Source organism: Stenella coeruleoalba (assembly GCF_951394435.1).
Source record: "Stenella coeruleoalba genome assembly, chromosome: 8".
In the NCBI taxonomy this organism is placed as follows: Eukaryota; Metazoa; Chordata; class Mammalia; order Artiodactyla; family Delphinidae; genus Stenella; species Stenella coeruleoalba.
In genome coordinates, this window is record NC_137154.1 from 77,819,086 (window position 1) to 77,829,844 (window position 10,759).

The window sequence follows — 10,759 nt, forward strand, 5'->3', positions numbered from 1 at the left end:
TTTTTATGGGTGGAAGAAAACCATGTGAAGAAACAGGACAAAAGGGTGAGAGTCTATCTTGGAAAGAAAGATCAGTTTCCTTTGGATTTGAGCATGGCATTTGGAATGCTTGGGAAGTGACCGTAGGAGTGAAGAATCCCTTACTAACTTTTCTTTGAGTATCATACTCTTGTTAACTCAATATCAAGGTTATATCATAATTTTTTTATCAGCCACATCTCACTGCTGGTTTATGTTGAGTTTGAGAGAAACTTAAATCGTCTGCTGTTTTCACACAGACCTTGTCTGTGACCACAGAAGGAAGATGCCATAACTGAACCATCCTGTCCCTGACTCACATCCGTTAACTCATTGACTCCTTCATTTGTCTAACCTTTACAACATTCCAAAGACAGGTATGGCCCACCTGCTAAGCATTAGGACCATGCTAGGTGCTGGGGAGACAAAGATGAACATGGCAAATTCCCTTCCCTGTGGAAGTTTCAGGCTGGAATAAGTGAAGCCCTTAAACACTTAGCTAGCTAGAACACCATGAGCATCCCAGTCTCAGAGAGAGCATGTCCAGACCTGAATCAATTTGAGGATCTCCTGATCTTCACTCTTGTTAATGAGGACTAACTTCGCTGAGAGGGGCTGCCAAGTGGCCTGCTGGTACCTGAGACTCAAGGGACTAGTGAGATGAGCTGAGTCTGGGAGGTGGTAATTCCCATTCTCATCAGGACAGCCTTAGTTTTATTTCTATTGTATTTTGCTGTATCTGTTCACAGAAGATGAGTATGCTTCAGTGGAAGGAGGAAGTTTTACTGAGGCTTGAAACATTTTTTTTCTTGCTAACCAGGTGGTTCACATGACCCTCTAGCATATTAGAAAGATGGTGTGGCACTAATGATGGCGGCATTATAATCCAATCTAGTTAAACCTATTTCTCCTTTGAAGATACTTTTGCTCAAATTGCTTGGTTTTGTATTATTTGTTTTATTGTTTGTTTTATTAATATAGAAATCCAGCAAGTTCAAAACGTTTTCACCTAAGTTTATTATTGTTACATTTATAATTTACATATCAAATAACTCAGGTGGTGTGAATTCAGATGGTGTGAATAAATAAAACTTTGGCTTCAGGATTAAGGAAGTAAATGAATAAGTGTTAGAGTGTTGTGTTAGAAGGCCTCATTTCTGCCACTTCTAATTGTGGAGCCCAAGTCACAAACTTACAGCCCCAATTTCCTCCTAGGTAAAAGGGAGAGGATTCATTTGACAAAGGAGTCTTTAATGTCCTATCCAGCGGCCAAAACAACAGCAACATGGAACCAAACCCATGAATTCAAGGGATGAAAGCGTGAGCTGACCCCAGAGATGTGCTGCCCACCTTCTTGGTTAAACATACTCACTGTGAGGTCTGACAGCCTGACTTTGAATCTGGGCCTTCCTCCATCACAAGCCTACGTAAGTTCCCTTACGCTGGGCTGCACCCCGCAGGCCTGCAAGCACTGTACTTGCCCAGCCTCAAGACCGAAGGAAGAGACCAGAGTCAGCAACAGAGACATCAGTGGTTTAATGGATGGGGGATCTTACATGTCTGAAATAAGGTCCTGGAGTGACACCCTACCGTGTGCAGCCGATGGCCGGCAGGACATGGCAGCAGTCTTCGCTTCAGGGGAGAGAAGAAGGTTACTGGTCAAAGGGGGAATTAACGTCAGGTGGGCTCACTGGTTACCAGGGAAACCAGCAGAGGAGCACTCTCCTCATTGCTCCTTTGATAAGCTATCATAGTGGAGATGTTTTGATCTAAAGTTTTGAACTATCACTAGCTGGGACCAGGTGCAAGTATGTAGGCATTTACTGATTAGGATCTATAATTAAGAGGGAAAGTCAGTTAGATGAGTAGGGTGTAGGTGAAGCAGGAACTGGTTGACCAGGGGGTGTACAGAAAGCAAGATACAGCCATGTTGGGTGGCCCAATCATATATTTTAGCTTCTCAGAACTTCCATTCCTTAAACTGTAATATGAGAATAATAATACTACCTGTGTTACAGTGACGTTAGAAAAAAAAGATAATTCATAGAAAGTCCTTACTGTTATGCCTGGCACAGTAAGTGTTCAGTGTTAATTCTTTTATATAAAACACTTAGGTCTGGTTTCTCTAAGGTTCGTATGGGTATGGCTTTTATATGGTTTTTGAGCCAATGAAGCACAGGCCTCTAGGATTATGTGAAAAAAAGTTACTAATTTATAAATGTTGTCACTGACAGGTGCCAGGTAGTTACACTAATTTTAATAATTTAATCATATTACAGTTTTAATGGTATAAAAAATATAACACTATGTGGCAAGCTATGTTCTAAGAGCATTACATATATTAACTAATTCAGTCCCTAATGTTAAAAAATTCAGCCCAGTAAGTTTGAAGATCTAATTGGCCTTAATGAATGATTCATGAATCAGGCAGCATCCCGTCTAGAAAACAGAAAGGCACTCTGAGGGGTTGTACTAAATGGTAGGTTTTTATAGGAAGAAGTGTGGGATGAGGAAGCTATTAGCAAAAGAAAAGAAAGGATATCTTTTTGCGGGGAGGAGAGAGAAGGGCAAGGGTTTTATCATGTAGATTGCCTCTTATTCCTCTGGGGATGGGGGAGAATGGAGAGGGCCCACTGTGGCAGATTACCTCCTTGATACTGACCAGGAAATTCCAGACTGGATGAATAAGATTACATTTCTGGGGAAGGCTGAAACTGCAGTTCGGTTAGGTATTAAATCTATGTTTGGCATCATGGTCTTTAGCAGAAGTGATGCCATTTTGGGCCTGTGGTTTTCTCTTTAATACTAACAGGAGGGTACTATTATTATCACCTGCATTTTACACATGAGGAAGTTCAAGATACAGGTCTCCCAGCTAAGTGGCAATGAGTGTTTGAGCACAGGAAGTTTGGGTCCAGAACTCATGCTCTTAACTACTCTGCTCTACTGATTATTTTATGAAAATTGCTCATACTCCTGACCACTTACTTGCTTTAGTCAAAGGTTAGAAAATTGTAAGACGCCTGGGAAAACTTAGACAAATTAATCATGAAATATGAGAAGGAAAATCATATAGACTAAGACATTAAAATATCCTACAATAATAAAGATAGAAGACGCTAAATAAAGGAAAGATTTTTGAATGAAAACAGTGGAAGTCCGTAAGAATAGTAAATAAAACTACCAGTCAGAGACTTGTGTTTCTGGCAAAATGGCAGTCTAGATATCTTGGTTGACTCTCACAATAAAAATGCTGGATAAAGGATAAAAGGACATTTAGAAAACAATAAATGGATGAGGAAGTTAGGAATTTTAGAGGCTAAAAAGTAAGTGAAAGCAGAAACACAAAAAGGTCAACAAATTGGCTTTAACTGTGGGAACATTTGCCAAACCAAGCTCTGGTTTTCAAGTGATAGGGTTTAGGACATGCTATCCTAAAATATGACGTCTTGGTATATTGAATATTTTAAGTTGAAGGAGTCCGAGAAAATGGCAGAAGCAGGAGGGTGTCTCTGACCTTCCCCTGGCCCTTCCCGCATTAAGCAGGTCATGAGACCCTCATGTGAGAGAGACATAACAAGAAAGGTAGACATATTTCCTGTCCTTCCAAAGCTTACAGTCTGACTCTCGGAGTGGGCTCTTTTTATTGCCAGATAGCAAACAAGGCAAATGAAGCTCAGAGAGGCTAATAGTCACATAATTATTGAGTGGAAAAACTATATTTGTCTCAATCTTTAGCCCTTTCTCTTTCTACCACACAGGCTACTTATTGAAGGTTTGTGTTAATGAAGGCTTTTGGGTTGCAAGTGACAGAAAAGGAACTCAAACTACCTTAAACCAAAAAGGAATTTTTTTGTTTTATGAAACCAAGCCCGAGACAGGGAAGAGAATGTGCTGGCTTCAGGGATGACCTCGCCCAGGGAATCCCAAGTTTTGGGAGTCTCTCCTCTGCACTCTTGTTCTCATTCTTGTTCTATCTCTATGTCTCTCTGAATTTTGAATTTATTTTTTTCCCCATGTACTGGGGAAAAAATTTTTTTCTCCATGTACTGGGGAATACGCTACTGGTAATCTATACCATGTCCTAATGACTCACAACAAAGGAAAAAGAGCAACTTCCCTGCTACCTATAGTTAGAACAATTCTGGGGAAAACTGATTTATTCTACATGGGTAATGAACACACCACTGGATCCATCACTGAGGCCAGAAGGGTGAGGTATTTTGATTGGCTCTTATGTCGCTTACCAGCTTCTGTAGCCAAGGATGACAAAGCCCATTATCAAAAGGAGGGGAAATGGCACAAATGTGGCTGCCAAAGGGACCATGAATGGAGCCAACATTTAGTAAGTACCTGATAAATGTTAAGTGAAGAACAAATTCTCACAAGTGCGTAGTACAGCACCTTTGCATCAATATTTATTAATGACATTGCACTAGAGTTTTCAAATGCTATATTGATCAGGTTTGTTCTACTATGATGGCTTCTAAAAAATTAATTGGAAAGCCTGTCCTGTTTTATTCTTGTCTAAATAACATTCGATATATATGTTCCTTGAATTAAAAAAAAATCACGCATAAAAGTCCTTGTACTTTTTGTGGAATAGGTTTTGAAATAGAATGCTAATATTTATTTAGAATTGTTTCCTGGGAATTGGGTGTATTTAAATGTGCACAATTAATAACATATGGTAGACACTCAAAATATGTTAGTTTCCTCTCTCTTCAACTGGAAAACAGAGGAGATTGTAATGTTGGAGATGCTTGAGAAAGAGCACAATATATTGAAAGCAGACTTTTCTAAAGATTAATGTGATAGCAGCATTGAAAAAGAAAAGTATTAGAAAAGTCCTGGAGGACGATGCGTCTCAAACAATTTGTAATGGAGTATCAGTTTCTTTTTTTCTTTTTTAAATCTATTGCAGATCATTTGTAAGATATAATTACAAATTACTAGAAAAATAAAATTTAAACAACTGGTATACAAAATATAAGCAATCTTCTATTTTTAGATTCAACAGACATAAAATTACTGTCTCAAATGGTTGTCAATGTTTCTAAACAACAAATCCTAATGTTTACCTTGCATTGGTCTGGGAACAAACTGTTCATGGAAGGGTACTGGTCCCCACTGACTAGGAGGTTGTGCAATAATTCTTATGTCAATGCCGTCCAGTCAAAGACCACAGGAACACATCTGTTCCTGAGAAAGGTGGTTATTACTTGTTGTAGCAAGATGAGTTACACACCCTGCAACATCTTAGTAAGAACAGTAATATCCCCCCCATCCTCGGGGGATACGATCCAAGACTCCCAGTGGATGCCTGAAACTGTGGATAGTACTAAACCATATACATACTGCATTTTTAAAAAAATACATACATACCTATGATAAAGTTTAATTTATAAGTTAGGCCTAGTAAGAGATTAACAACAGTAACTAATAATAAAATAGAATACTTATAACAATATACTATAATAAAAGTTATGTGAATGTAGTCTCTGTCTCAAAATATCTTATTGTACAAATTTAAGATGCCTTTTCCATCTTAACTAAGCACTTATCATGCACTGTGTTTATAACTTCTTCAGTTTGAGGTGCAGCAGCAAAACTGGCATGAATTTCTTTTTCCTTTTTCACAATTTCATGGATAGAAGACTTGTTCTTACTGTAGATCTTAGCAACCTCAGCATACTATTTCTTATGTCGAAAACTTTCACCTTTTCACTTAAAGGAAGCACTTTGCCTCTACTCTGGGGCAGATCTGAATTGCCAGCATCATTACTCTTGAACTTGGGGACCACTGTTAAGTAAGGGTAACTTGAATACAAACACTGATACCGTGACCAGTCGATCTGATAACTAAGTTGGGTACTAAGTGACTAAGGGGCAGGATAGCTGGACAAAGGAAGGATTCATGTCATGGGTGGGATGGAGCAGACAGTGTGAGATTTCATTATGCTACTCAGAACCACACACAATTTAAAACTTATGAATTGTTTATTTTTGAAAATTTCCATTTGATATTTTTAGACTGAGGTCGACCACAGGTAACTGAAACCACTAAAGTGAAACTGCAGATAAGTGGGGGCTTATGTAATTAGAAAGGACTTATTTTAGGATTTGGGCTTGTGTCAGGTAATATTGAGAGATGGGGCTTTGTCTGGGATTGGATGCTGTCAGGAAGTGGGGGCAATTCTATGATTGGGTATCTTATAAGTCTTATTGGAAAGGGGCAGGAATAAAAAGAGCCTAAACTTTAATTGGCAAAGAGGCAGTGGCCGCTTATATTAGCTAGGATGGAAAATATTTTGGTTATTTTTGTGGTTTGGACATGTTCCTGTTTTTGTGTGTGTTCAGATGTGATTTCGGACTGGGTTTGTTTTTGTCTTGATCACAGAGTGGCCTGATCTGATGATGTTCTGTGAAATTGAATATGTTCTACACCAAGACCTAAGCCGTGAGTGCCAGATCAGCTCCCAGATGTCACTGACTACTTTTCTGTTTCTCACCTCTGTAAGGTGACAAGGGCCTGTCTAAGGGTAAGAACATTGCATTTGAAATGTAAAGGAAAGGATGTGGTGAACTGCTATTACAATACAGTGTCAATCCTCAAACTTTAACGTGCATCAGAGTCACCTGGCAGACTAGTTAAGACACAAAATGTTGGGCCTCACCCCCCAGAGTTTCTGATTCAGTAGGTCTGGGGTAGGACTTGATAATTTGCATTTCTAATCAGTTCCCAGGTGTTGCTGATGCAGCCAGACCACACTTTGAAAACCACTGAAGAAGATGGAAGTATCAAAGGTGAGGATGATTACAGGGAAAGAAAAGACCTATTGTAGTTAGCTGCAATTCCCAAGATAAAAATCTACCACTTTGTCCTGGTAATACTCTGATGCAATTCTGACACTGGACTGCACTGTGCATTTTCCTGTTTTAAATTACAAATCTTTGAGGGGGAAGTTCACAGAGGAAAATTCTCTCCAAAAATAATTTGTGCAAATTGTTGACTACTAAAGTTTGTACTTAACGTGAAAGTAAAATGTATGTGTTTATTACCCATTTTCCAGGAAGTTTCCAATTACAAATAGGCAGATCCATTTTAGAAAAATGGGTTAGAAAACGAGCTCTTCAACTGGATTATCTGCAAATTGGCTTATTTGCAAATAGACGTTGTACCTACTAAAAGCAACCCTTACCATCCCTCTGTTAATTATTCTACTCCATCAATTTTAAGACAGAATTCCTTAAAAGGTATGTAACTGCCCATGCCTTTGAAATATTTAAATGTCTTTCCTAAAAATTTGACTTGTTTACTCAATTTTGTTCATTCTTTTCTGGGATAAGAAAAAGTGGTAAATAGAAAAGAGGAATGGTAAATCGGGGTGGGAATGGGTGATCCCTTCTTGTTCCAAAAAATTGGTTTTAATTTAATTTCCTCTATATTTGCCTGATATGGGGTAAAAGAAAAAAGTGGCATGGACCTCTTGTGGTTCAGCTGGGTTGCCTCTGTCATATAATGTACATTGAGATTCAGTTAGTTCTTGAACTAAAAAAAATTAAGTATCATGCAAAGAATCTGTATAAGAACTTAATAAAATGATTTTTATAGCTCTTATAACAAGTTATAAACCATTTTATTAACTCTCTCTTTAAAAGGCTACCAAGAATCTGGTGATTCATGAAAAACAGCTTCAACAAGTGTAAATTATTGCTTATAGAATTAGGAAACTTGGCCTTCTTTTTAAAATAATTTCATCACATCTCTAGAGAGAATAGTCTTTGGCAGAGAGCTAGATTCTGCAAATCTAAGCTTTTTCAGTTTAACATCCAACTAAGAATTCAAGTAGAATAAGATGATTAATCTTGGGGTTGAGATGGGTCTACGCCTGATTAGCTACTGGACCAGGAGCAGGTCTTGCTCTGATGAGTAATTTAACTTCAATTTCTTCATTTGTGAAATGAGGAGCTTAAACTAGTTAACCCCTAGGGATTCTCTGAACTCTTTAATGTTCAAGTTGTTATACTAGGCCTAGGGCTGTGGGTTTTAATTACATTATACCCCTCTCTTTCACAGCTCCTCTTAATTATTTTTTCAGTATCAAAAGGATGTTGATGGTAAGGGCATGCATGGAGATGGCAAAGAGACTGGGAACAGATTAGGAAGAGTTGAAGGAACTGAGGTTGTTGAGCTTGGAGAAGAAGAGGTTCATGGTGGGGGAGATATGAGATCTCCCTGAAAAATATGTGGAACTTGTCATGTGAAGAAGAAAAACATATATTCCAAGTTCAAAGGGTAGAAATTACAAGGAAACAAATTTGGGTTCAGTGTCAGGAAAAACTTTTCAACTATTCATTCAAACATTACTAAATATTTGTTGAACGTCTACTGTGTGCCAGGCACTGGTCTAGGTTCTGGGGATTTGCCAGTGAAAAACACACAAAAACTCTTATCCCAGTGAGGCGTACATTCTGTTAGGGTAGTCTTACGTGACAGTCACTGGAGGTTTTCAAACAAAGATGGGCTGATCAGAGAGAATACAGTGGCTGGGATTCCTTCTTTGGACTGGATAACTTCCACAGTCTCTAAAGTCTCTGTGTGTGTGAACATTAATCAGTCAACACACATTTATTAAACAACTTCTAAGTGTCAGGTGTAGCCCTGGGCGCTGGAAATGCAAAAATGCATAGACAGATCTTGCCTTCAAGGAGCTCTCAATCTTGTTGGGGAGAAAGACATAAACAATGTAAAAGTTTGGTATGAGAAATAGGCAATGGAACAAGAGTATGCCAATGGGGAAGACAAACTCAGCTTGAAGGTGTTCTGAAAGAGGGGACACCTGAGGTAAGTGTTAAGTGTTGAGGACTTCACCAGACCTCAAAACAAGGTCATAGAGGCCATAAACATATGGTGCATATAGAAAACTGCAGATAGTTATAGGATCCTAGTTTTTATTTTAATTCCCCATGGATAAAAATGGGATGGAGACCATAGTGACTTAGGATTATACAAGTATCTATGCCCTTTGAGGGTGGATCCCAAGATTTGGTAAGGTAAACTGATCATATATATTGACTTATTCATGCATTCTTTCAAAAATCATTGAGTACGTATTATGCATTAGATACTCCATTACACTGATTGGGTTACAGAAAAAAATTAGACCAAGTCTTTGTCCTCAAGGAGGGTCCAGTCTACAGGAAGGAAACAGACATAGAAATGAGGTAGAATAAAGCGTCAGAAGTACTGTGGTAGACATTTGTGTAGGGCATTTGAGGCCCTAAAAACTAAATGAGAAATGATGAGACATGAGAGAAGAGAGACCAGGAAAAGCTTCATTGAGGAGCTGACCTTGGAGTTGAGTCTTGAAATTGAGAGGATTCTACCAGGAGAATGGACAGCAAAAGGGAGGCAAGTCCATGGGAACTTGGTAAAACAGCAGGGTGCACTAAGAGTCAGTCTTGTTAGTGCTTGTCTTGAGTGTGGAATGCAGGGTACCACATCATGAAAAGTTTTCCTTATCACACTAGGGAATTCTAAAAGTATCCTGAGCAGACCTAGGGAATTCTAAAATATCCTTATACTTGTGGGGCCCAGGCCAAAAACACAAGTACAGTTTCCTGGCTGGTCCCCTTCTCATCTTACCCTCTCTCCTGTAATTCACCTCACACACATGTGTGAACAACCCAGCTTGCATGTCCAGGCTCTGTCCCATCTCCCTGAAAATATCTGCCTTTGGCCACTTCTAAGGCCTAAGAGTGAGCCCTAGCAGTGGGATCAGGCTGTTTGGGTTGGGAATTCCAGGACTGTTGTCTGGAAGGGAGGAGGACACAGGCTCTCAGTGGGACCACCCTTTGGATAGATGGGGACTCCTGGCCCTGAGTGGGGAGGGGAGTGGTTGGAGGAGGGCCAGAATGGAGTCCTTTAAACTTAAGAGGGGCAGTAAACTTTTTCTGTAAAGGCTAGATCGTAATATGTTAGGCTTTGTAGGTCATTTATGGCAATTGTTTGGTATTCTTCTTTTTTTTTTTTTTTTGGTTAAAACACTTAAAAATGTGAAATCCATTCTTATCTTGAGGGCTATACCAAAAGAGGGTACAGGATGGATTTGGCCAGGGTCCGCAGTTTGTATGACATGGGACAGCAGAATAGTGAGGTACCACTGAAGGATGCTAAAAAGGGGAGTGACAGTCACTTTGTGTTTTGGAAACATTGATCTGGCTTTGTGGAAAGTATACTGGAGTTTGATGGGTTAGGAGGCTGTTGTAACAATCCAGGAAGGAGATGATGAAGTCCTGAATGAAATCAGAAGTAATGGGACCTGAGAAGATGGAGAATAAAGAACATTTAAAAAGAGTTGGTGACTTTGGGTTTCTGATTAAGGCAACTGGTTGGTGGTTCTAATTACTGAGATAGGGACATCTAAGGGCAGGGTGGCACAAGCTAATGAGTTCTAGTTTTAGCATCTGGAACTTGAGTTCTAGGTAGGGTACCAAGGGGATGTCACATATATGAACTGTTATTCTATAGTCAGGACAGGGCTGGAGATACAGACTTGAGAGTCACCAGGGGATAGATGGTGAACATTTGGAAAGTAAAATTGAGGAAGAGAAACTTCTCCATCCTACAAATATCTCTTTCTTGAGATAAACCACATCAAGACAAGGTGGGAGAGAAGATACAGAAGGCTTGCCCTGGACACCTGGCAGGACTGAGGATGAATGCTGAGGCTGGTGA

General features: G+C 39.3%; 1 long non-coding RNA gene across 1 annotated transcript; it reads left to right on the forward strand.

Moving 5' to 3' along the window:
* The first annotated feature begins 297 nt into the window (after positions 1–297).
* On the forward strand, positions 298–7,208 carry LOC307190486. The gene is made up of 3 exons (XR_013829474.1): positions 298–395; positions 1,234–1,445; positions 6,419–7,208. It is a non-coding gene; the product is annotated as an uncharacterized lncRNA (long non-coding RNA).
* Positions 7,209–10,759: the final 3,551 nt, after the last annotated feature.